The sequence below is a fragment of the Callospermophilus lateralis genome, unplaced genomic scaffold (genome assembly GCF_048772815.1).
Source record: "Callospermophilus lateralis isolate mCalLat2 unplaced genomic scaffold, mCalLat2.hap1 Scaffold_116, whole genome shotgun sequence".
NCBI classification, from domain to species: domain Eukaryota; kingdom Metazoa; phylum Chordata; class Mammalia; order Rodentia; family Sciuridae; genus Callospermophilus; species Callospermophilus lateralis.
Window position 1 is genome coordinate 1,550,153 of NW_027511893.1, and position 27,935 is coordinate 1,578,087.

The window sequence follows — 27,935 nt, forward strand, 5'->3', positions numbered from 1 at the left end:
CTATTTAGATTTCAGTGCTTCTTCCCACTCAACAGCTGATGTGGAGTTCTTGGGAATTGTTGGAAATATCGATTGCATTTTACTTCGAAAGTCTTTCATCTAGAAGAAGGAAAAAAAATTGGTCATCAAATGTCAGAAAAAGGGAGAAACAGCCGAAACTATTAGAGACGGCACCTTTGCTGACTGAAAAACACTTCACTGCTCACAGGCGCAGAGCAAAAGGAATAACCAATAACCACCAAGGTCTGTATTCCAGCTGCCTCGACAGAACAAAGCACACACCTCTTCTTCCAAGTATGAATTCATTAACTAAATAACACAAAATTTTATTCTTCGTCTGGAAGGCAACACTGTCAACCCTCTAGGATATGAATCTGCTATCAGAGGAATGTGTGGATCGCTGGCTTTCACACATACAGATGTAGCAAAGAATGCCATTTCTGTCAGTCCAAATAAATGAACATACTTAGGTCATTCAAAGAGAGAATTTTAGGGTCAGAGGAAAAGAATGGAGAAAAGAAACTTAGTAGGAGTTTATTAAAACAAATGAATCAATGAATGGCAAATAAATTAGAAAGTTCTTATGGGCCAGGCAGTGTAGAAAAGCCTGGGTAGGGGTTTTACCAGCAGAAGTTGATATGGAATCCAAGAGTCAGGGCAGGGGGTGGGAGATCTTATGTAGTGCTGATAGGATTCCTGCAGTTCACCTGGGTGCCTGGTCCACCTAAGGCCTACACCCCAGCTGAGAGGGGAAGTGCTGGCTCCTGGAGCTAGAGTCTTACACACTCTGATGGATGCTTATCCTCTCTCTGGATCTGCTATGAAGACGCCATTTCGGCAGCACCACAGCCTCACCGTTTCTCCTCTCCTCATCTGGATTGTAAAGAACCCTGGACTCATCAGCAACATGCAGACATTCTTAGAGTGGTTATCTGAGAGTTAGTTAATATATTTTTTCATGTTGATACTTATTTTTTCAAATTGAGGCTAAATCTTTACCTTGTTTCCAAATTCAGAGGTGATATCAGAGTCTTCGTTCAAACTCTAGTTCCGCCACCTGGAAAAGCTGCCTACTCTCTCCAGCCATAGTTTCCACTATGCAGGATGGAGATAATAACTATCTGCCTCCAGTTGTGAGGATTGCGATGATGCACATAAAGCACACCTACTGTATATTAGGTGCACACACATTATAAAGATGTGTTCTAAGAACAAAGCTCACATGGATATAATTATAGTGGTTTGTTTGTTAAAAGCATTATTTTAGTTATATATAATTTTGGTTGAACTATTCTGAGACTGAAGATACAATATAGTCTTAGGAGACCCACGCCAAGCATCTCAAAACTCTAGACCCAGATTCCAATCTTGAAGATACACACATTATGGGACATGCCTCTCTTTCCCCCACCCCTTCTTTTCACTCTCCTTGCTGAGCAGAGTTTTTGCACTATTATGATCCCTTTATAAGAGGTTCTTCACTAGGGACAGTACTTCATCCCTGGAAGGACCTGGAATATGGGGGGGGGGTGTCTATTTCTGGTTGTCACAATCTTAGTGGACTACTATTTGTATTTGGTGGGAATTTTTGGTAGTTTTTTACTCTGAAAATCCTTATTGATGGTACACAGAAAGAACTGACTTGTCCAAAGCACCAACCATGCCCCCATTGAGGAACTTTGCACACACTTTCGTAGTTGAAAAACAGGCACTTCTCAGACAGAGTTTACAATGTGTTGCCTGGTTCTCTCCCTTCGTCTTTCTGGGTGAACATGTTAAAGCTTAGCTTAATGACACAGTTTTCAAAAGGGATGTGAGATGGCCAAGGCACAAGCAGCATCATTTACCGTTCTCTTCTCAGTGACATAGAATAATAAGCTGCCAGGAAGCAGTGGGTGGGAAGCAAAGGAGGCCAGGGTAGGAGAGTGAAGGGCAGCTGCTCAACTTCAGCAGGATAGTGCTCCCATTCCCATTCCTGGCCTGGTTTTCCTCTTTCCTCTCATTTCCCCCATACTGTATTATTTACTTTTTCCCAGGGTCATAGGTAAGTAACTGAACCAGTAGGAGGAATCATCTGGAAAACAGCCAACCAGGAATATAAGGGCTTCAAAACAGGAGAAAGAACCGAGGAGAGTGGGGGAAACACCACTTAGCCCTAGTCTCGAATGCTCAAGCTGTGGATATGGAAACCCAGCATCTACATTTAAGTTATAAACAGGTCTCAAGTTGCTTTAGACAATGGAGCTCTGCTACTTAAAATCTTCACATTTTTTTCACTAGAGATAGCACTTCATCCCTGGAAGGAACTGGAAGTATAGGGGGGTGTCTATTTCTGGTTGCCTCAATCTTGGTGGACTACTATTTGTATTTTGTGGGAGTTTTTGGTATAGTTTTTTATTCTGAAAATCTTCATTGATGGTACACAGAAAGAACTGACTTCTCCAAAGCAAAGCAACAACAACTTCAGATTTTAAGTATATGTAGCTTAACCATGTGACTAGTGTATATGAGAAAAAGAAATGTGTGTCACTTCCAGGCTGAGTATTAACCATAGGAGGTGACTTCCTAGGTCTCTCCTGCATTCCCATCGCAATACTGGAAATCTGTCACCAAGGTGGTGCCTTAAATGTCTACATTTAAGTTATAAACAGGGTCTCTAGTTGCTTTAGAGCTCCATATACTTAAGATCTTCAGATTATACCTCAGTTTAATTAATTTCTGAAAATCCTTACAGCATCAATTCTAATAAATGGGCAGTTATTGAAATTTAAAACTCTTTTGAGTTGTTTTTGCCACTAATGAGTTCACTTAGTTTCTATCTTCTCACTTGCAGATGTAGGACTATTGCCAGGATCATTATAGGATCTACTGATATGAAGGCACAGCCTTTAGATATGTCAGTGATTATAGCATCAATGATAACTTTCAAGAATCTGGTAATTCAGTTTCTTCCTAAAACAGAACAGAGTAAGACCATATAATACTAATATATCAGGAGATAAAAATTATCGTTAGGTTGTAAAAGTGTTACTTGAACAGGAATCATAATGTTTATCATTTGGGATATCCTATGTATCAGGCATGGACAAAGCACCATTATTTAATCTTCAAAGTTCTATATAGCTTAAATTATGACTCTCCGCTTTATTATGAAAAAACAGAAATAAGAGAGATGATGTGGCTCCTAAGGATACTTGCCTGGCTGACTGATGTCTAGGAATCTCCCTTCAGTCACTCTGTTTCTATGATCCAGAAACACAAAGTGTCTCTAAAACTTTCACCCATGTGCCACCTTTCACTGAAAACATTTTTAAAAACATAATATATACCTCTTGTAATAGTGGATATTTTCTTTTGGATGTATGACAGATGTAGCAATAATTTTCACCAAGAACCAGGATACATCTACTTCTGGAGATAAGGGATCATACTCCCACTTCTTGAAGTTCGATAAACATGTGACTAGTGTATATAAGAAAAAGAAATGTTTGTCACTTCCAGGCTGAGTATTAACCACGGGAGTTGACTTTCTAGGCCTCTCCTGCCTTCCCATTGCAGTACTGGAAATCTGTGTCACCCAGGTGGTGCTTCAAGATAAAAGTAACCTGAGGTGCTAAGCCAGAACTTGAAGAAGAGCTTTCCAAGAGAGTCACTTGAACCCTCTGAGGCTTATACATGAGAAATAAACCTCTGTATTTTAAGGGAGATTGTGGGGAGATTGTCTTTCGTTGTGGCATAACTCAGCCTATCCTGGCTGACATAAAAAACAGACATAAGGCATACTCTGATACCCTAAAGTCATACATTATGACTGTAACACAGTTGAATGAAAGTTTATCACATAAGAGGGTACAGGGACTCTGCAAATGAGCCCTACAAATCTCTTATACCCACTTGGGTCAAACAAACCACCAGTTTTCCCATGTTCGGGGAACTCAGCAAATCAGTTAATCCCTTTATATGAAACTGTTTCCTGGGGGAATTAGAACGTTTCTAGATGTTTTCAGTGAAATTGTATATGGGAGATCCATCGGATCAGCATACACAGGGCCATTTTTTTTATGAGGGATTGCTGTCCTAAATCTGTTTTATAAAATTCAACTAAGCAGCCAGCACTGGCTTGGCTTAGAGAGCAGATGCTGATTGCAACAAGGATTTGAAGATGACATGTATTAGAACATAATCATGTTATTCATTTAGATATCCAATGGTGTTAGGAAAGTTAATGTGAATTTTTAAATCTCAGCTTTCCATTTTCTAAGTTATTAATATTGTCCTTTAAGTAAAGGACAGATAAACCATCTTTACTTTTCCTAAACTCTTAGTATATCATATCCATAAAGTCTAGAATATAAACTTAAATGAATGTTTTCTGAGAAAAGCAATTCTCACTATGATGGCCAAGTCTTATGAAGCAATTAAAAACAGGGCACAACCGAAAAGCAAAAGCTGTTCACATGAAATAAACCAAGCAACAGGGATGACTCTCGGAGCCAGGGCCCACAGTACTAAGACCTAGCCCAGCTAGAACAATTTATAATAGCATCTTGATTTAACAAGACAGCAAATGATGTTCTCACAGGCATGTCTGAATTGCTTTCCCTAAATCAGGTTTTACTTTTGGTAACAGCACAATTCAAGAGTTTCCTTTTTTTGCCAAATCAATGACAGTAGCTGTACCAACTGTGACTGTCAGGCCTCTTTCTAAAGATATTCTACTGGACTGCACTGAACTTTTTTTTAAGATATTTATTTTTTAGTTGTAGATGGACACAGTATCTTTTTTTTTTTTATTTTTATGTGTGCTGAGGATTGAACCCAGGGCTTCACACGTGCTAGGCAAGAGCTGTACTGCTGAGCCACAACCTCAGCCCCCCTGCATTGAACGTTTGATAACAGCTACATCTGATCACCATTATTTTCATATCTTAATGATCTTGCTTCACAGGCATGCATGCACACGTGTGCTGTACACACACACACACAGAGTCCCCATTTCATGATGTTTGTGTTTAATGGTCCAGCTGATTGGCTGTCCCAGCAATAAGAGGGAAGCCCCAAGATGGATTCATTACAAAAAAAGTACCATGTGTGTACACAATTTTATTTCTACATTAGAGGAAGTTACAACTTTTAAAAAGAGTATATAAGTGAACATATTTATCAATGAGCCAGAATGAATTAGTATGTATTTAACAAAAATAATGGAATTTCTATAACACAATAAACACCAATATCTTTGTTTTGTATCCCAAACCAAACAGACTTGTTTTTGGACTAGATAGCAACGACACTGATGTTCAAGGAAAGTAATGATAAATAAGAGACACCAAAACCCCCCTTTATGTTGCAGTCAAGAATTGTAAAAAGTACCATCTAACATCTGGATACTAAATAATAAAAACCAAACAAACAAAACCTGGAGGGCTAAATAAAGAGGGGAACCTCTTCATCAATTTTTAGGAATTCAAGTTATTCCAAACCTTGACATACACGATCCTATATCTATATCTTTTCTTCAGTAACTTCAGAATGGTGTCTCCAAACAACTTCAAAGCTTGAGCTCCTTCTGAATTCCCCAAAGAGTTTTTGCACTCTTTTTCAAGCGGGCCTCCTCTTCAGGGGTCATCTTTGTCTTTATAATGTCTGTTATACCATTTTCTCCTAGGACACAAGGAACACTGAGGAATACTTCTTCATTTATTCCATAAAGACCTTTAATTATGGTGGAAACTGGATGCACTCTCCTCTACGTAGGTCAAGATATCCACTGGGTTGGAAACCACGATCAGTTTGCAGAGGGGGCTGTACTGGACGACACTGGAAATCATAAATCTAAAGATGGCCACATTCCGCTGGACTAAGTCGAGGCGGGTTTCTCCCTTCTCCTGGTGCGCCCATGCTGTGATAATCACCAGGCTGGTGTTCGCGGTGACCAGGTAGTCTCTGCTGCACACGATGCTGGGCAGCTTCGCTAAGGCGCTGCCTTGCTGAAGGTCCATGGTCTCGCCCTTCAGCCTGGCTTCGTTAACATCCATGAGGGCAAGCTCATCGCTCAGGCCTTTCAGCAAGATGCTTAAGGCGCAGGCCACGCCCACCGACCCGCTCCCTATAATGGACACCTTGGTGTGGTGGATGTGCTCCTCGGGAGCCAAATTCTTGAAGAGGTTCCCCTTCACGGTTGCCATCTCCTACACGGGCGTGAGCAGCTGACTGCCGTCCAGCGGGACCTGCACCGCCTGAGGTGGCCTGCGCGCCCTCCCGGGGCTTAGGAGCTTCGCGCTGGCTCTCTGGTTGGACTGCAGCATACCAGCAGCCCAGCTCATGGCTGCGCACTCAGGAGGAAGAGAGGGAGGAAAGCCACCGCAGAGGCACAGTTGGTTGAGGGCCAGAGGAACCCGGCTAGGGCGAGGTAATGCCTCTGTGCAGGCCCCGCCCGCCCACGTGGCCTCACAGGCCATGCCCCCATCCCACCAGGCCTCGCAGGCCAAGCCCCCATCCCACGAGGTTTCGCCAAGCGCTCCAGCTCTGCACACACCAAGGCTTGGGGATGGGCTTCCTGTCCAGCGAGGGCATCCTGCAGTCCGTTTTATACACATACTATACACGTTTGGCAGGTGAACCCAGAGTCCTGGAGTCATCGATTTTCTACTCTGAGTAGGCAGACCAAGTAAGATGCATCAATCAAGTACAGGTGAATATGTTATATTGCAGGCCACAAAGGTGCCTACGCATTGTCTCCTAATAGCATCGGAAGAGAAATGGGCTCCTGTTTCCCAGTGTATCTAGCTGAAGGACCTTTTATTTAGGAAGGACTGACCATGACCATGACCATGACTCACACCCATGTAAGTCCACAGGTGCTCGACAACAGGGCAAGGGGCTGCCTGTGTATTACTTCAATAGTCAAAACTCACCAGGAGAGGATACACATTCCTTCTTATACCAAAGGAAGGCCTGTGATTGAGTCCTAGTAAAAACGACTTCTTAAGAAGTCACAAAAAAGGAACTTATCTTTAAAATGTTCTTAAAATCACAAATTTTAAGCAATGCACAAATCAGACTGATGACTAAAATGATGAAAATTATTTAGTATACAACACTGTATTAGTATATCTTACTTCCTCTGCATTTTTTCAAGGCAGTCTTCTTAACTAATTTCCTTACAAATTGTTAAGGAGATGTACATTTTACATATGATGAAATGCATCCTCTGATAAACTCAATAAACTACAAAAGCCTCACTTACAATTATGATTGTTTCTCCCCACTCATAAGTTATTTAAACCCAGTAAGGATTGCTCAAAGCACCCCTCTTGTTCTAAGACAGGATTTACTCTCCCAGAATGGGGCTTCTTGGTACATATAGCCCTTTCATAATCCACAAGATTACAGTTTTGGGATAACAAATCCTGACAAAATGAATAATTTATATTCAGGACATGAAAAGCTGTTCTCATTCTTCCTGACACTGAAGAGAGGAACAATAAGCAAAGGAGTTGGATGAGGGGTGGAGAAAATTGGCAATCATTGTAGTTCCACAACCTTGTTTCAATGTGACTCATTGGCTGTGATGATGCACTGTCTAAGCCATAGGGACCCCAACACTCTGTTTAGATGGTACAGAGCCACAAGCTCTGTGACACACAAAAGCACAAAAGCATCAGAACATGAATTCTCTCCACTCAGGCAGTCAGATTTATGGTATACCATTTGTCAAATTAAAAACCTGAATTTTAAAAATAATCATCTTTTTTGAATAGTAGCCAATATTTTAGAGGGATCCTTTAAAAGAAACAAAAAGATTTTGATAGCTATCATTTCTTTTATCCTAGTCCTCACTGGAAATGTTTTAACCTGATGAGTGCTCCCACCTTCTTCCTAAATGATTCCTTTGACCAGACAAGTCATTTTCCAGGATAAGTGCTCTTGTGCATGAAATTCAAGGACATAAAGACTCTAAAGTGGATGGCTTCCTTCTATGTAATTTTCTTCCTAGAGTTTGAATTTCTTTAGCAATATAATATCTGAGACCAGTGTCTTCAGTCTTTCCACCTAGCCATAACTAAATCATTATAGGGCTGGGTTGGGGGGGTAAACCTCTCCAAAATAAAAATACATCAAACAAAGCCACTTTTTATTTACAATAAGTCTCAAGATAAATGGGAAGTATGAAGAGATGTAAGTGACCTCCAGAGCAGATGTAGGTCTACTCAAAGTTGTGGAAAGCCAAATATAGCCAGACAGCTCCCTAATGGTTTCTATCTTAGGTGGCTCATTATTCTTTTTGAATTGAAAACCTAGCTCAAATTATCTATTCAAAATGCAGTGTGATATTATAGCTGATGGCAGGATTACACTTTAATGCTTTTGTTTATACCACTCAGGAGGGAGGTGGCAGGAAATTCACACCACCGCATGTCTCTGGAATGGCTGCAACTCAGTCACTCTGTCCTTCCACCTGGCCTCTCCCAGCCCACTCCCACTCTCCTTTTTTCTGTCCAGGAGCCCAGTTCCCACAGCCCATCCTTTCACAGATCTTGCCAATCTTTCAAGCAGAATGGATTTTTAAAAATCCTATGTCACCACTTTGTACCTATCTCTATTACAGGATTTATCACAATTAAATGTGAAATACATATTGAATATATGACTTCTAAAGGGATCAACCTTATTTATTAGCTTATCCTTGTCCTCTAGATCAGAGATGGACACATGAATAGGAATTTGGGAAATCCTTATGATAGAAAAGGATGAGTAAATCAATGCAGACCTGAATTTGTAAGGCTAGACAGAAGAGTAAGAGATGAAAAGCTGGGCTAGAGAATCTACCTGGTGCTACAACAGAGGTAGTAAAATGAGTGATGCCCCTTTAGGTTATTTTATTTATTTATTTATTGTTTATTTATTTGATACTGGGGATTAAACCCAGGGGTGCACTTGACCACTGAGCCACACATATTTATCCATTTTTATATTCTATTTTGAGACAAGCTCTCACTAGGTTGCTCAGGGTCTCTCTAAATTACTGAGACTGGCTTTGAACTTGCTATCCTCCTGCCTCAGCCTCCCAGGCCACAGGTGTCTGCAACTGCGCCCATCTCCCTTTGGGGTTTCTTAGCAAGGCTATAAGTTAAAATAAATTCTTACCTATTTTCATAGCCAAGCATTTTTCAAACCTTAACCAAGTTAAAATAACAACAAAATCTATACTACTAGAAATACAGTGAAACAAGTATACAAATGGAAGAGAAAATATTTTTAAAAATTAGAATTATTTAAAATGTTGTTTTTGGGAACCATTAAGAAAATAATCAGCCTAAGCAACTTAGTAAGACTTTGTTTCTAAATAAAATATAAAAAGGGCTGGGATGCGGCTCAGTGGTTAAGCACCCCTGGATTCAATCACTGGTACCTCCCCCAAAAAATCAGCATAAGAATTCCTTGATTTTTTTTTGGGGGGGGGAGGATCCAAATGAGTAAAAATTAGTGTTAATTAACATTATAATCTGATCAGAAACAGACTATAAACTCACAAGGAAGAAGAGCATTACATAAACAAAATTATTTTAAAAGCTTTCTTTGTAATTTTAAAGTTATAAAATTATATTTTAGAATTAAAGAAGCCCCCAAGTCTCCAAGAAGCACCATGCCAGCAGCATCATCCCAGTTCTGACAAGCAAAAGTGCCTCCAGATACTGCCACACATCTTCTACATATATTCTGGGTCTAGGTGAGGGGACATTTTTGCCTCCAGTTGAGAACCAATAAGTTAAAGAATAAGCAGGGGCCAGATCACAGAAGGGTGCATAAACCATTAAAGGAACTGAATTTCATTCTCAAGGCAAAGGGAGCCCTTGAGATAGCAGATTTCATTCAACAAATATTTAAAAAACACCCACTAATGGAAGGCACTGTGACAGGTGCCGATGATACAAAGAACAAGATAAAGGAGAGCTCTGTTTTCAGAATTTACATTTTTACAAAAACTGATAAAACAAGAAAATAGGCCAAATAATTTTATTTTGCAATTGGTGCTGTGAAGAAAACAGGATAATGAGTAATTTTAGACCATATGGTTTGAGGATACTTCTCTGAGGAGGTGAAATAAATCTGGGTGAAAGTTCTGAATGGCAATAGAGCTGGCTGTACAGAGAGTCAGGTCATAAATTTCCTGGGTAAAGTTAGAATAAAGGTCCTAGGCAGGAGTAAACCTGGTGTATTGGGGGAACAAGGGGATTGGCAGGGCCCAAGTGCAACAGGAGGGGTGCGTAACTGTGGTAGCTCAGGACAAGGTCAGGGAAGGAGGTGGGGCTTTACCATGCAAACCTTCTTCCAAAGGAAGCTAGTGAAGAATTTTAAGTGAAATAGTGTCATAACTTAACTTTCATTTAAAAAATATCTCCAGCTGCTGTGTGGAGAAAAAAAAATGCAGGAGAAATGAAAGTGAGGTCAGGAGACCAAAAGGATGCTCAATACACTAGGTAAGAGAAGAATGGAGGCAGAGAGAGATGAAGGAGTTGGGCTATGAGCTACAACTAACAGGTCTCGCCCATGGATTAGAAGGGATGAAGGGAAATAAGAGAATCTGAAACAATTCTCACCTGGGCTTTTGGTTTGAACTAGGGGGACGGGATGATGGTGGTCCTTCCTGAAATGGGGGAGAGAGTAGGTGAGGAATACATTGGGAGGAGGTGAGGAAATCAAGAGCTCTGGATGAGACATGGGTCATTAGACATGCCTGTGAGGCACAGTGAAAATGGAAAGTGCAGCCGAGAGGCAAGTCTGAAGAGCTATATATCTGGATGCCACTTGCATGAACAGATTGATTTAAAATGCCAGGAGCTAGATGACAGAGCTGAGGGTCTGTGCATGGATGAAGAATGAAGAGTCTCTATGGAGTCAATGGACTAATGTCAAAAGTATCAAAGGAGGAGCTGGCAAAGACCATTGAGGTCCAAGGTGTCTCAGAAACCACAAGACCCACAAGACACTGCTTCCTGAGAGGTTGCTCAATGGGTCAAATGTGGCCAGAAGGTCAAGGAACGGAGGTAAGACCTGGACCTAGGAAGAAGGAGAGCACTGGCAACCTGGACAATAGTACTGCAGTCCCAAGGAAAGAAGCTGGCAGGAGATAGAACGGGGAAGAAGTGGAAATGACCACCACATACAATCCTTTCAGGAAATATTTTCTGTGAAGGGAGCAGACCAATGGGAGAGAACAGCACATCTGTACATGCTGCAGCAATAGAGAGAATGTAATCATCAGTAAAGCCTGAGGAACAGGACAGCAGCTCGGTCTGGATTGGGACCTACTGCCCAAGTGGCAAGGGTGGGCCTTTGGTAGCACCAAGGAGATTTTGTCCCTGGTAACAAGTAGAGTGTATGGTACAGCTGCAGGGAGAAGTCTGGGGAAGGTGAAGGCCAGAGTGCCTGGCAGTAAGATGCAGCAAGGATTGCAGTGAAGAAAGGTGGGAGGCAGAGAGAGCAGAGAGGCCATTTTGATCATCTTTGGACAAGAAGTGTCCCCAGCCATTGTGGCTATGCAGGAGAGAGGCATTTCGTGACTGACAAGACAGGGTGAGAAAGAGTATGGTCACGAATGGTGATCTAGCTTCTCCCCTGGGGCACCTTAGTGGACAGTGCAGCCATTCACTACTCAGCAGTAGAGCACTTGCCTAGCACATGCTGGGTTTGCTCCTTAGCACGATATAAAAATATATAAAAAATAAAGATGATATTGTTCCCAAATAAAAAAATAAATATTAAAAATATATATATATATATATATATATATATATATATATATATATATATATTTCTTCTTATATATATAAATATATTATAATATATTATAAATTTATATATTATATATATTATATATATATAATATATATATATATAGTATATATATATATATATAATATATATATTATAAATATATATATATATTTCTTCTTAAAATTTTTAGTAATATTTATTAGGGAAATTGAATTTGAGAGACTTCATTTTCTGATATACTGACAAGTAAGTATATAAGTATATTAACATATTTGCTGGAAGCCATTAGCCAAGTAGGTATGACAATTTCCTTGCCAGTGTACCCCTATGCTGTTTAGTGGAAGAACTCCTGGAAAGTGACCTTGCTCAAGGACCAGGGCGGATCCGTGTTTAGGGTGTTCCCGGTTTAAGATAATCCAAGTTTAGGGCGTATTCCTGCCGGGGGAATAGGGCGTATCCTGCTGCCTGAGTTCCTCTTGAGTTCTTAGGGTCAGACAGTATAATTGGGAGTCAGAAGCCCAGTGGAGGTGGATTTGGGCAGAGAACATGGATTTCCCCAGAACGTGTTTGTAGATGGCCGGTGTGAGATCGGGAATAAAGAATTGCTGTTTGAATCTACAAGCTGTGAGTGGCTCGTGATTTGTGCCCAGCCAAACTGGGGCACATATTTATTAAATTCAATGTTTCATTGAATTTTAGCTATATTTGACTACCAATATCAGGTAGCTTTTAAAATGAAGCTTAAGAGGAAGCACACAATAGCACAATATCAGGTCTCTCAGTCCACAATGCTTTATTTAGAGACATCTGTTCATACCGGCCAAATTTTATAATTTCAGTATAAGAAATAAGGACAAAGGAAAAAAATGAAAAGAAAACTCAGTGAGATCAAGGCCACCTTTCCTCCTGTGGAATATGGCTAGGACCATTCCTGAGGTGACTAAGCCTGATTTGTGCCAGGCCTCTGGAAAGAAGGCCTTCTTTAATGAGTGCACATTCCCATTTCATAAATTGCCAGAGGCCCAATTTGACTTATGAAAGGAAACTGGTGGGTTTTTAAAGAAATATTTTGTAAATATGCCCCAGCATCAGATTTCTCCTTCCTTAGTGTAAAACACGTTGGTCATTATCTCCCATTTTACACTGAACAAGACCTGTGATTCAGTCCCCCTGTCACCAAATTGCTCCACACATCAAGTGCCTCTCCCCAGCCCCATGTTAAGCCATCAGAGCTGCAAAGAAATGCAAAACAAGGGCAACAGAGATGTCTCTTTTACCTCAAACTTACTAACTGATGATTCCAATTCATTTAAAAATGATTCCAGGAAAATATTTCTTAATCCATAAACTGCTTGAAAGCCTAAGGGATTGTCAGATGAAACAATCTTTGAAATATAATTCTGCCTGTTTTCTGGGGGTTCTAGTGAGCACTGTGAAGAAGAGGAAGTGAGGCCAGTATGCTGAGTGTTAATCAGAGTAAAAAACTGAAGCTTCTTCCTAGGGCAGAACTGGTAGAGATATCAGAAACATTGAAATTAGATTAGGAAGACGCAGAAAGATGCTTCAGCCACTTCTCAGACTTCCCCTGCAGATCACTCTGAAATGGCTACCATTAAACAATTTGCCAGGAGACTAATAGTTGTTTTTAATCTTTGAACTAAACCAGTGAGAAGTAAACAGAACTTAGTCTATTCCCTTTGTTAGATATCATCAAAGTTGAAGACTTCTAAGATTTTTCCCTCGTTTTACTTACATTTATGGTCTTACAGTCACTCTACAATACTGCTTCACTTGAGATGAATACATAAAAACAGTCTAAGAATAAATGTACTAATAAAAGCTGAACCAGAATAGTAATAAAACTGAATTAAAGAGTCAAAGGAAGATATGTAATTATAATTAGCAAAAGCCATCAGGCTGATCATAGAGTAAAGAAATAAATCTAAATATTAACATAAAAGTTATACCTTGCAGCAGTTACAACAAAGAATCAGACAAAATAAATGTTGTTAGAATGCACCCAGAATAGTCTCAGAGGAAGAATACAATAATACTTCCTTTAACTCTCAGAACAGGAAGGCCAAAGGCCCATTTCTAGAGAAATATTTAAAAGATAGCTGTTCTACTATATGGTTTACCTTTTTTGTTTGTTTATTTTTAAAGAAAAGGATACCTGGGATCTTGAGAAAGCAGCCACCTATATCAGCAAATGAGGAGATAGGACAGGCCTGAAGAGGTTTGAAAAACTCCAATCACAGACTGTTTTCATTTGAGCCTTTATAGCAACAGAGATGCAGTTTAAAAAGAAAAACAGAGATAATTCCCTATCTATCAGATGGCCAAAAGTTTCAGAATAATACAAGTCACAAATGGCCAGGATGCTAGGAAACTTACATGGGCTGTAATCTTCTTAAAAAATTTGTTCTCTCTATATATATACATGACAGTAGAGTGTATTTTGACATATTTACATGCATGGAGTATAAGTTATTCTAATTAGAATCCTATTCTTGAGGTTGTACATGATGTGGAATTTCACTGGTGTTGTATTCATATATTTATATTCAAACATAGGAAAGTTATGTCAGATTTATTGTAAGCTGTTTCCTTATAAACAAATTTTTTTCTAGAGGGTAATTTAGGGTTTGGGTTAGGGTCATTTAGCAGTAGATAGCAAAACATTTTTATTTTTTTATTTTTAAATTTTTTGCAAAGACATTTTCAAAACATACATCCTCTATCTTTAAGACAAATTTCTCAATCAAGAAAAGTACAGTAAGATGTATGCCTACATGATCACTATGGTGTATAATAGTGAAAAACTATTATCTAACTACTACTGACAGTTTAGCAGATTAAGTAGATTATAATATGCAATGGAGTACCATGTAGTCATTGAAAGTGATAGAGATTTATACACTCTGCTGTGTAAAATTTCCCTGTTACTGTTCAGTCAAAAAGGTCCCAGTGCCCGAGGGGTTTTTTGTTGTTTCAGTGTGAGGGATGGAACCCAGGGCCTCCCACATACTAAGCAAACTCTCTATCACTGAGCTCCATCCCAACCCAGCACACAACATTTCTGAACAATTCTATGAATCATAGCATAGGTCTAAAAGGGTGTTCCAACTATGGTGACTGTAACTTGGTGGGATTTCTGCTGGCTTCTTTTTTGTACTTTTCTACATTGAGTTTTTTTTTTTTCAAACAGTGAAAATATATATATATATATATATATATATATATATATATATATATATATATATATATATATATATTTTTTAACCCCAAACCAATGTCATCTTTATTTTTTTAAAAAAGGCCCTAAATACATTTTTCTTTAAAAATAAACACCAATATGTGTACTTTAGTTTAGATCTTAAATATCCCCCTAGGACCTATATGTCTTGGGCTTGGTCCCAAGAAGGACATTATAGAAGGTGGCAGAATCTTGTGGGAGTTCCTGAGGTCATGGGTATGTGACCCAGAGGGACTGTGCAGTTTTTTCTTTGCTCCCTGGCCCATGATATGAGCAAGCAGCTGTGCTCCACTACACACCCCTGCCACTGCTATCTAGCACCTCCACCAGGAGCCCAGAGCAATGGGGTCACTCAATATGCCTGGGACCTCCAAAACTGTGAACTAAATCTTTTCATTTAGACATTAATTTTCTCAGATATTTTGTTATAGTGACATGAAGCTGACTAATATATCTCTTATCCCACAATAAAAAAGTTAAAAACATTTATAATTAATATCTCTAAATAATTTAAAGTAATTCAAAATAACTAAGAACATTTTCATTCATTGTTTTTATTTGGGTTTTAGTTTCTAGGAAGGCAATTGCTCTAAATTATCTATAAATTCTTACTATACCAGGCATCATGAATACATCTATACAAGACACAGGAAAGGGAAGCAGAGGTGACTCTGTCAGTTCTTTGAGATGGCAACCCCCTCACAAATTACAGCACAGGGCCTCAGCAGTGTATTCTCCCTTCTGTAAAGTTCCAATTGAATCAACCAGGGAATACTGAGATACCTGTGTTTCCCCTCTGAACAGAAGAAAACAATATCCAAGGTAGCCTATTGAAAATTAGCTAAACCTCTTCAGAAATCCTTCAAATATCAATACCCACTATAGATAATAAAAGTAATAAATTCAAAGTTATGCAATTGAGTAACATACGAATAACTGTATATGACATGGTTTCTATTTTTCTTCCATAATTACGGAATTGCCAGTTAGTCCACTACAGGAACTCAGATCATTTACCTCAATTATTTTCTGAGCTTGAAGTACCTGCCCTGATAAAACAAACTAATCATACTGCCCCTGTTGAATGATCAGTCTCTTGGGATCAGGTGCATAGCTCCTTTAGGAACAATGAACCCATAGGACAAACTCATCTCCCCCCTCCACAATGAAGTTACTGTGTTGAATTTAATTTTTAGTCCTACTCAAATGATACAATAATTAAGAGTAACCAATAAACCTAGACTGAACAATCAGGCTGTGCTTGCTGGCCCAAAGCTGGCCAGGTGGCAGGGTAGACGTGAGTCTATGCTGATTTCTGTAGGCAGGGAGGTCCCCACCTTGTCCTGGGAAAACCCCCTAATTGGGCATGGTACTGAACTCCCACTAGCTCTCCTTTTTTGAACCCTGATTAAATGATGTGCCATTATATAAAATACAGATATATTTGATGTATTACATGTGCTCCATGAAATATGAAATTTCATGATAATTATAAATAGAGTAAAAAAAAAATTTAAGAATCTGAACAGTGTTTTGATTTGAGCATTTTAACACGTTCCCTTTTAGGCCAGTAGATGTAGCTGTGAACTAAATTAGTAAATACAAGTACTTTTATCAAGCTGCTCAAAGTCAGCCATTAGATGGCACCTTTTTTTGTGATGGTGGGGGCTGAGTTTATTGCAGATTTAATGCATTTCAAGGTAGCTAAACAACAATTATTTGATGCTAGAGTTGGTTTTTACTTACCTGCATTTATCTAGAAAGTCCCCTCTTAATGATTTATTGTGTGCATGGATCATTTCTGCTCATCGTTTTCTAACCAATACTGTTGTCCTTAGGTAGAGAAAAATGCCATTTCCCAAAGAGGAAGTGATAGTGACACAAGTTCATTACTGGACTTAGGTCAATCTCATCATCAAAACTCTAAATGCAGGAACTCTCTAAATGTAGAGATGAAATATCCCATATGCTGTTTGTGAGCCTCAGAACAGGGTAGTAAGAATCTTCCTGGGAAGGGAATGGTAAGGCTTAGACAACAGTTTACTGAGGAGATGTTCTTAGCATAGTGTGCGGCTCTCGAAAGACCCATTAATGACTTCCAAATGAACACACCAACAAATTAAAAACACTGCTGTCCTTAAAACATGTGCCTCTTGGAAAATATTAGTGGATTCATTTTTCTGTGGCACTTCTTAAATATGCAGATCAATCTGATGTGCCTAGTGACCTGTATGTGGGGAGAGGGTATCTGCATTCCCTCTATATAATTAAACAAAGATGCAACAGAAAAGGAATCTGTGTATTCTTGTATTCAGTGTTGCCAGTCAGAAAATATTTTTTCCTCCCCAAAATATTTAATTTAGGCAATAATCCTCTTACTAGTGCCATAAAACAAAGTTCACAATCTAGAAACTAAAATAGCACAATCTAGCCCATAAAACCAAATTCTCCAGTGTAAAATAACCTAATTTTGTTGGTCTATGAAAATTTAGAATGAATCATTCCATGACTCTTAAATTGAAGATTATTCATATTTTCATACCTCAACTTTTTTTATTGAGTTTATAACCAGAGTACTAAACACTGGAAACATCACCCATCAATTCCACTGTCAATGGAAAGTGCTAACAGGCTGTCAGCCACTTAACTTTATTACTTGGTGCAAGCCCAGAGTACATTTCATGGGTAGCCAGAGGAGTTTTATGAACTCCTTTGCAGTAAAAACTAATAGAAATAAAATCTTGCACAATTTTTTAAAAGGTATTTCTAGTAAAGTAATAATTTAAAAGAAAATATGTAAAGGCAAAATAAAAAATTCACTCATATGCCCATAATTCACTCACATATTTCTATCTGACATTTTTCCTCCTGGGTACCTTGTTTCAGGTACCCGCTCTCCTATCATACATAGCTATGAGTCCCATTTTCCATTTACTGTAATATTGTAGGCATTTTTTAATTGCAGATGACAGCTTAAAAGAAGATTTTCTCTTCTTTGAGTAAAGAATGGCCAGTCCTAGACCAGACTTGACATCAATTATCATGTGGAGAGATGAGGCCCTCACTTACCCAGAAAAACTTGGTGAATTATCAAGAACAACATGGTCAGGTCACAATCAAAACCAAATTCACTACCTGCCTCCCTCCCCTGGCTCCTTTCACTTATTCCTTTATTTCCCATCTTAGTTAATGGAGGTAAAGCTAGAAAACACGCAGATATTAAGATTTAGAATTCAGTTCAAAACTTGACTCTGTCAGTTGTGTGATCCTGGGCAAGTGAGTTAGGGTCTTGAGCCCTTATTCCTCACTTATAAAATGGGGGATAGTAATGCTATATTGTTATTAGGCAGAATAAATAGTCTGCTATGTCTAAAACGTTGGTACAATGGACGAAATGAAAAAAAATTGAAGTAATAACAATCATCAAAAATCTTCAGTCAGTGGTTTTCAGAATTTTCCAAGTTGTCCCTAATTTATTGTTACAAAGGATGATTAGAAAGCAAAATCACTTTAAAAATAACGGTTGTTCAGACCAGGGAAACTATCATTTGTCCATCAGTGTGTTTTGACTGAAAAGTACAATAATCCCCATGTTTAGTTATGATTAAACTGAATGTGAAAAGCTCAACTATGTTTATAAGGTTGATTTAGCAAACCACTCCCTGTTGCCCCCCCCACAACTCAGTGTCTCCTTCTCTACTGAATTAATTCATCTCCACATTATTCTCCAACTTAAAACCAAAACCTTCTTAACTCCCCCCACCCCCAATCCTTCTGGTTATGACTCCATTTCTTTATTTCACTTTACAGCAAAACTCAATACTTGTCTGTACCTACTGCCTCCAATTTCTCTCCTTTATTCTCTTTTGAATCTACTCCACTCAGGCTTTCTGCCACCATTTCAACAGTGACCATGATTTTGCTACGCTCAAGTCAGTGGTCAGTGTTCTTATGCAACTTCTCACTAGCATGCAACACAGCCTCTTCTTAAAATGTTTTCTTCTCCTGGCATCCCAGCTACTACTCTGGCTCTCCTGGCCTCTTTGGTCAGGATATCACTTTTGCTACTTTCTCCTCTCTCCAATCTCTCAACCTTAGGAATGCATAAGAGCTCCCTCCTCAGACCTCTTTGCTTTCTTGCCACCCAGCTGCCTGCTTTCATGAGCTCATCTGGTCTAAAGACTTTAAACACTATCCATCTACTGGTGAGTCTCAAATTTATACCTCTACTTTGAACCTCCCCCTGAATTCCAAACTTCTATATCTAACTGATTACTTGGTTCTTCATGTGGCTGTCTAACATATCTCAAACACAAGTCCCAGACTGAGCCCCTTATGTTATCCCCTAACATTGGTCTCTATCCGTTTTGCAGTTGCCCACGCCAAAATCTTGGAGACATTCCCTGATTTCACTTTCTTCTCACATCCCACATCCAATCTACAACAAGACCTTGCTAACTCCAGCTTTGAAATAAATCCAGAACCTCTTTTCATCAACTCCATTACTGCCACCTATTCTAAACTCCCATCAATGCTCATCTGTCATTAAGAGCCTGATACACAGAACTTCCTACTAGTTGTTTGGACATTCTGTGGACCTTCTTAACAACAGAAAAGAAAGAAACCAATCTTTTTTAATGGATAGCTTTTTAGCTTAGGGTATAAATTTTATAAACACATACATATTCACCCAGACATAAACACACACATATTTAAGCTCTTAGGATTTTTTTCAATAATGTGTAAACAACACAATTAATCATTTAAATAACCGATTTTAAAAATGCTTTAATTATTTTACAAGAATGTTTATACATATGGATGGATGTTAAATAGTACAGAAAGTTGTTCCAATTAATAATTCATTAAAGAAGTAGCTAACATCAATTTACATAGAATGAACATTAGCTATGAATTAGTCATTACATAATAATAGTTGAAAAGCTTTATTAGTTACTAGTAATGAGAAGTTGCCTAGAAATTGGCAAGAATTTCATTACATTCTTTGCCGTTACTTCCCAAGACAGGACCACACTACATAGAAATTCCAACACCGGGAAAATTTAGATAGCAGAAAGTAGAAAAAACAGCCAGATGCCAATCATAAGTTTGTAGTTACTTACATTGTGAACTCCTAAGGCTTTTCAGACTGCGAAGCTGATCACACCAACTCCACACCAGGCATAAAGTGAGTCCTAGCCAAGAGCTCTCAAGGCAAGGAAAGACCCGCTCTCTGGTAAGGCAGCTGTAGCCATGCTTCCCTGTAATGAAGACAGAAAGGATTGGGTAAAATGATCAATTCAGAAAGGATAAGAAAGCTGGGAGTGCTTGAAATGATGTAAGCATCATGATGCTAGGAGGCCAGGCCAAACCAAGGTCAAATAGCAACTTCACTACTTAGTAAGTCAATATCTCTGATTGAAAGACATTTCAGCATACAAGACACTGTGCCTGTTAATTCTTCCCGAAAAAAACTCAGAAAATTCCACAAGATTTCTCTATTCCCCAATCATTGGCATTTTTATTATAATAACATTAAAATAATTACCTAATCTGATAACAGCAGATTATAACATCCTGTCTTTCATCTGGAAAGAAAATTCTATTTATTTGTGTCCACTTCTTTTTCAGAAGAATTTTCTTTATATTGCTCAACCTTTTTCTTATTGCAACTTTTTCTTATGCAGGCTTGGCTAGAGATTGCTAACACTGCTCCAGCACACAGAAAGCCTACACTTTGTTGATCTGCATCCCTGTACATAGCATCATGACTACATCTAGTAGGTATGAAGTGCTTATTGACTGGCACTTTTTGTAGATATTCTTAGACCTAACCAGGTCACCAACACATCTTTCTTTAACCATTTTCCACAATACAAACAATATTCTCTCCATCTCATTCCTTGTCCATGTTGCTGTAGTTTCAGTGTGGTTCCCTAGACACCACAGATCTCACATAGATGCACTCCCTGGCTTTTAATTGACCTGATTTTTGCCCAGAATTAACCAAATGTTATTTTACCAGGGTCAGTTTAAGTGCTTTAGCCTAAATATTAATTTAGAAACAAAGATTAAAAACCATCATTCCTCTGGGAAGGACAGAAATTGGCCTATGCATATATATATTGTAAAGTCTACATTCACCCACATTTGTTTTACTAAATCAAGTAAAAAGGAAACTGCATGAAAATAAATCTTAATGATACATCAATATTCACATAAAAATCTTAATTTTGCCTTAGAATTTTTAAAAAGCAGGTCATATTTGTGTAATATCAGTCTCATAAATTATAAAATAAAATTAGTTATTATTAGTCATACTATATAAATTATGCTTCTGAAAATGAATTTTTGTGGCAACTTGATGTTAAAAATTAATCTTTGAGTTTTAAAAGTGTAGACCCAAGCTTTTTCCTCTAGGGGAAAATGCCAAATGACATTCATGCACTCTGTTCAAATTTTTCAAAATGAATGTTGACTGACTTGCTTCAGAAAATTATTAACTTGCCAAAAAGTAAAAGCATTTTCTCTCACTGCCATTTTTTGTTTTAAAATACAGGGTCTTACTAAGTTGCTTGGGGCCTCACTAGGTTGCTAAGGATGACGTTGAACTTGAGATCCCCCTGCCTCAGCCTCCTGAGTCTTGGGATTACAGGCATATGCCACTGCACCTGGCTTCATTTTTTTTAAGTAAAACTAAGGCTTTTGTATTTGGAAGTTGAATTTAACAAATCATACTGCAGTTACAGTAAAACACTAAGAAGTATTCCCAAAATAAAACAAAAATGATTTTCTAAGTGAAAACTCAGAATTTATAATACTTCTATGCCAGAATATATGTATATTCCTTATCTTCTAACATTTACCTAGTAGCCTCTGAGAATTAATAATCTATTATTCATACACGTAGGAACTATCAAGAGCAAATTGTCAGAATGCTAACTGCATACTAATGAATAAGTCTACGTTTTAGTTTTTTTCAGTATAATTCTAGGATTTTACATAAATCATATAGATTTTTTTTAAAAAAATGTTCAATCTAGTTTAATTTCCCCTATAAAGCATTCTTATCTAATATCAAATTTTTATGTTTACATCACAGAATAACTTAATAATGTATGCAAAATACTTTTAAAAGGTATTTTTTATAATTTTTCAGAAGTTACAGAAATGAGAAAGATGAATGATAACCTGTCCTTTTAATCTACTTGTTACATAAATGGATCTTGAAATAACTCAGTAATGTGATAAAGTTGTTCCATGCCATAACATTTATAAGTAAAGGCACTGAATTACTTTAGATAAGCAAATTTCACGTTTATGTATATATTAATAAAAATATACACACAAAATTTCACTCATATAACCTTGCAATCTTTTTATGAAACTGATATGTGAAAAGAACCAGTTTTAGAAATAAAGCTTGGTCATTTAAATAGATCAAAGAAGCTCAAGAGTGGACTCTCTGGCCATCTTAGATGGCATTTTCCTGTTTATTCAAAAAATTACAAAGAAAAACAACTGTGCTTACTTAGCCCTTATTATTGTTTTCCACTTTCCAGCTTTCTAGCATAAGACACAGCTAAAAATGAAAATAGGTCACTAAGGAGCTGATTATCTGTCTGAAATAGAAGCAGTGTAGGTAGCCCCTAGCTGAAGAGTTGGTCATTAAAAAGTCCTAGCCTCTAGCTCAAAAGTTGGTCATTAAAAAGTACTTTTGGGTTACAATCCTGTGTTATAATAAATACCTACATTCCCAGGTTAATGGATAGAAGTTTATGTGAATAACAATATTACTAAGTGGTATGATTTATTCCCCAAAATTTATTTCCCAGAAATAACTGAAGATAGAAAAGTACTATGTCCAGCAAGTTGCTTGATTCACGTGTGCCTCAGTTTCTTGCTCTTTAATGGGAACAACACACAGTAATATCGGCTCATAGGGCTGTGTGTTGGTTAAATGGGTAAAGCCTTTAGAATAACAGCTGGCACTTGGTAAGTATTCAATGTTTGGAAAAATAATTATTATAATAATAGAAGATTTCTTGGTGGTGGGTGACCTTTAAGTTCATTGCCTCAGTGATACTCTTACATTGGTGCTTGCTCAATACAAACTGATTAAATGCGTGCTCCAGAACTTGAGTTCTTCCACAACCCATTTTAACTGGCAGAACGTGGAAAAATGGTAATGCTCTGATTCCATTGTTTCCCAGAGGGAAGCAGAACTTACATATTTAACCATCCAGAATGGTGGTTCTCAAACTTTCTGGGTCTCAGGATCTTTTTATACTTGGACCCAAAAGATTTTCAGTTATGTGGGTTATATTTACTAATATTTAATATATTAGAAATCAAAACCAAGAAGTTCTCAAGTTTTATTCATTTTAAAATAGAAGCAAATTTTACATTCTTGCTAATTTTTTAGATGCCTAATCTAATAAAAAAGAGAACTGGATTTTCATGTCTGCTTCATGTTGCAAAAATTTTTTTTGTTGTTTTGGTTAAACTATATGAATAAAATCTGGCCTACAGATATATGGCTGGGAAAGAGAGAAGTAATTTAAAAACTTTCCTTTTTTATAAAACTTGACAAAACTCCTAACTCAAGGTTAGTTACAATATGGAATCTGAAGTCATGTCAATGAACTTCTTTGTAATTTATTACATTAAAATGTATTAGTCTATTTTGTACTTTGAATAGACCTTTTATTCCATGAATACATGATTACTCAGAAGATACTGATTTACCAAGTTATATACATATTTCAATTACTGATATGATTTATTAAACAATATATTTTTTAAAACATCCTTAATATCACCATAAAAATTCTCATCAGTAAAGTTGCTGACCACTAAGTAGGGGTTAAGCCCAGGATGGCAGATAAGTTTTCTAAAACCTAATTTTAACTGAAAGTTTGAATTTTAGCAGTGGAAACACAGGTTCATATTTTTCACTCCTAGGAAAATGTCTTCCATATACCTCCTTCTAAATAACAGTTTGTCAGTTGTTCTTTCAAATAAAAATATTCCATGGGAAAAGTGGCTCGTTCAGCTGGGAACTCAATCACACACTGCTTTTCCTAGAGAAAGACATCTTGCCTCAATGTTAAGAAAAACTGTATGAGTATTTCCCATTTCTTCTCACAATTCAAATGTCATGATTTACTAAAACTAAAATTTTTACTGCTTGGACAATAACATTCTTATGTAATGTTTGTTTGTTTTAATTGCAGATGTACTGAAATGAAAAACACAATAATGACTATTAGTATGGTTTTCTGCCACTACGGTGACTATGCCAAGGCACAGCAGTTTCACTGTCCATTACTTCCATACCATGAGTGCAATTATGTTTGAATAATCATGGAGAATTTGAATAATATTCAAATAATCAGAATTTGAATAATTCTGACCTTACAGGCCCACAAAAGGGTTTCAATCACCAGTGTTCTCTGGATCAGTCTGCAAACCACCATCTTAGACCATGAAGGGCATATGTGATGAATAAATCTCAGAGCAAAACAGAATGCAAAGTTGTAAATATGTGTAGAATCTCTAGCTTTCATCAGATTCTTAAGTCTGTGAGCTGAGGGTTAACATAAAAACACTTCAGCTTACAAATCAACCAAATTCTACTGTTAAAGCACCACTATTAAATTTTACTGCTTTCTGCCATAAGATATATTTCTGCCCTAAAAATATTCAATTACAAAGGGAGAAAATGATCCATAAGGTTCTTAGCGATAATTTGAGTTGTTCCATGTAAGCCCTCATAGGGAATTTAAATGCTTTAAATTTGTCTCTTGTCATTACAGTGTCCAGAAGAGTTAAGTATGAATGCCCAAGATAAGAGAAAGCAAATCCAAATGGTTTAAGATTTTTCATGCAACACTCTTCCTCAACAACGGTAATAATCTGGGTGAATATTTAATCTGTGTCCACCTCACTAGACTCTAAGATTCCTGAGTGGCAGAAGTGTTGTTCATTTTTTATCCTTTGCACCTAGTTAGTACAGTGTATGACACATAAAAGATTCCAAGTAAACATTTGTTAAAGCAATGAAGTACTGAATAAGTCAAAAGGGGTGGGAAGAAGAGATGGAACAATACAAAGACAAGAATCTACAAGAAAACTCAAAGAAAATTCCTCATCAGTGAAGGAAATGAGGTACACAACACCAAAAAGCAACTGTGTCAATCTTGCTAATAAGTTAAGGATATTTTGCTTTAAGTATGTTACAATCACTCAACTAGTTTCTGAGCATCTAAATTATTTTCTAGGGGCTGGGGCCATAGCAGTGAATGAACGTCCTGTTTAAAGAGCTGACATATTTCTCACTGACACAAGGATGTGCTTTATTTCAATATTACATCTCTGAAACAGAGATCCTACTGCAGTAAGTATCAAGAGCTTAACTGCCATAATTTTTCTTTCTAATAGTACGTAAAATATTTGGACCTCTTATACTAACAGTGAGTTACCTAAATTTAAAGTCATGTTGTGACTTATACCAGATAAGCTTTCAAAGTCTTGTTCTGCTAAAATTTAAAAAACCACGAATCAAGCACTTCTTTTTAAATGAAAATGAAGACCATCAATTAATTTGTAAATTTCTTTAATCCATGTGGTATACTCAGACTTAGTTCTTAAAACAATGAGAAAGGACATCAACATTTCCTTTACTTTTTTATATAAAAAGATGCCATTTATTATAAACAATAACAATGCAATGGATGGATCTCAGTGACACAAACCTTATTGAACCATTCAGGGCTTTTCTTTTTAGCCAATGATAGTGTGGTAACAAATCCAGCCAACATTCCTGCTGTGGCAACAGAACCAAGGAAAATTCCACCTGCCAAGAGTTTGGGGGAGGGGAGATTCAAATTAAAAAAAAGAAGAAACAATTAAGTTCAAAACAAATAAGTTTCAGATACTTTTTAAGTTGCATTCAAAATTACTTCTGAAATTCGAGAAATTATGGCTAAGCAGCTGTTGCCGAAGGTAAGCGGCAGCCTCGGGTGAAGTGCGCCCGACCTCAGGACCTCTGCTTCCAGGGGTCATTCCGGGATGCAGTTCCTTGCCCTCTCCGCGGGTGGCGGCGTGAACTGCGTGAAGTTTCTCTCGGGGGTAAAGAGAGCGAGTGTAATTAGAGCAGGAGAAAAACTGCCGAGGGGATGGGGAAATGCAGCCCGCACGCGAGGAGAGATCGCAGACCCGCCTCCCGGCTCCGGGCTGCCTCCCCCGCCAGCGGTTCCCGCACCTCCCCACGTCACACCTTCAACCAGGAAAAGCCGATCCTCCGTGGGCGCCGGAGTCTCCAGATGAGAAGGCTCGCCAGACCCAGCGCCCGCCGTCTCCATGTCTAAGTCTCCACCACTGCGTACGGCGCCAACGGGGCCCGGGTGGAATCTAGAGCAGGGCGGAGGAGAAAGGTTCCACTGCGGCCTCCCCTGTGCAACCTGAAGACGAATCCGGAGTATGGCCGCTGTCCCCAGACCCTCGCTTCTCCTGGGCTGGGCGGGAAAGATGCGAGCACCGCCCTCAGTGTCCCCTGCCCCGCACCGGGAGCCGGGGCGATGTCCTCCACGGGGGTCTCCCTGAGAGGGTCACTCGCCTTCCCCAAGGTGATGATCGCTGACTTTAATCATTATTTTGTTTATTGAAAGAATGCTCGACCCTAACTCTAGGGAGCAGTGAGGGGTCGCAGATTAGCCAGGAGCACGGTCCCCTCCAGGCGAGACCCGGGGCTCGGTTTTCTGACACCGTGATTTGGCCCGCGCTAACATCCCGCGATTGTAAAGACAGACTTCAGTCTTTTCTCTGTACTTTTCTGAGAAATTTCCTGTCCCTTTGATGCGAGTGACCGGATTTACTCCTGGAAGACAGCCACTGTTCGCTCCGTGGGGCTGCGCCTCCTCCCTCCGAATTGATTGGTCGGCCTACAGCCCAGCGAGGATGCCTGGCAAGATGACTGCGTCAGCTCTGGGACCCAGTGAGGACCGCCGAGGCCCACGCAGGGCCAGCCGCGTGGGCTCCGGGGCGCCCCAGCGCTGCTGCGGAGCGTGGACAGCTGGCAGACAGGCCTGGACCTCACAGCCTAGGAGGCGGGGAGCCAAACGGGCACGGATGGGTACATGGCTCTTGAGAGGACAGGTCTAGTGGTCAGTAGGAAACTTTTTCAGCCGCTGGGAGACTCATGACATCATTTTTCCGAATGAAGCAGCCTTTCTGCCGTTTTGGGTTTTGTTTTTTTCCGGATCACTTTAGGGCGTGGGTTTCTTGAGGATGGGGATGTGGATCTATATTCATTTTTACATTCTCTGGCTCCCAGTTTATTACTTGGCCATGCATAGTAAATGCATGTCTGATGAATGACTACATGAATGCATTAAGATTATCATTATGATTATTTTAACCAGTTAAATGCATCTACCAACTCAAACATGAGTTCAGGTCCTAAACCACTTTCTCAGTTGTGTGAAATTGGATTATTTAGTTTCTCTATATCTCAGTTTCCTCATTTGTTAAATACCTACCTTGGAAGGGTTGCAGTGAGAAGTAAATGTATATAAAGAAGGTAGCATAGTGCCTGGCACAAACACTCAATAAATGTTCTCTCCAATCATTACCACCTTTGATTTCCAATGGCTTTCCCCTCAGAATTGCCTATGGAGATTGTAACAATTACAGATACCCAGCTTCCACCACTGGAGATGATGGCTCTGAAGGTCCCGGATAGGGCAAAGAATAAAAGCTGCATGAAGGCACTAGTGATCAGCCAGGATTGAGAAATACTGCTCTTTTTCTGTGTGGATGAGATCCCACAGAATGTATTTGACCTTTAGATTCTCTGAAAGTAGGATGCCAGGGTCTGAAAAGGTCCTTTATCTCT

The 27,935-nt window shown here is 38.7% G+C and overlaps 2 pseudogenes; both read right to left on the reverse strand.

Moving 5' to 3' along the window:
• Positions 1-26,403, reverse strand: LOC143386509 (transmembrane protein 242-like; annotated as a pseudogene).
• LOC143386484 (L-lactate dehydrogenase A-like 6B) lies at positions 5,718-6,326 on the reverse strand (annotated as a pseudogene).
• Positions 26,404-27,935: the final 1,532 nt, after the last annotated feature.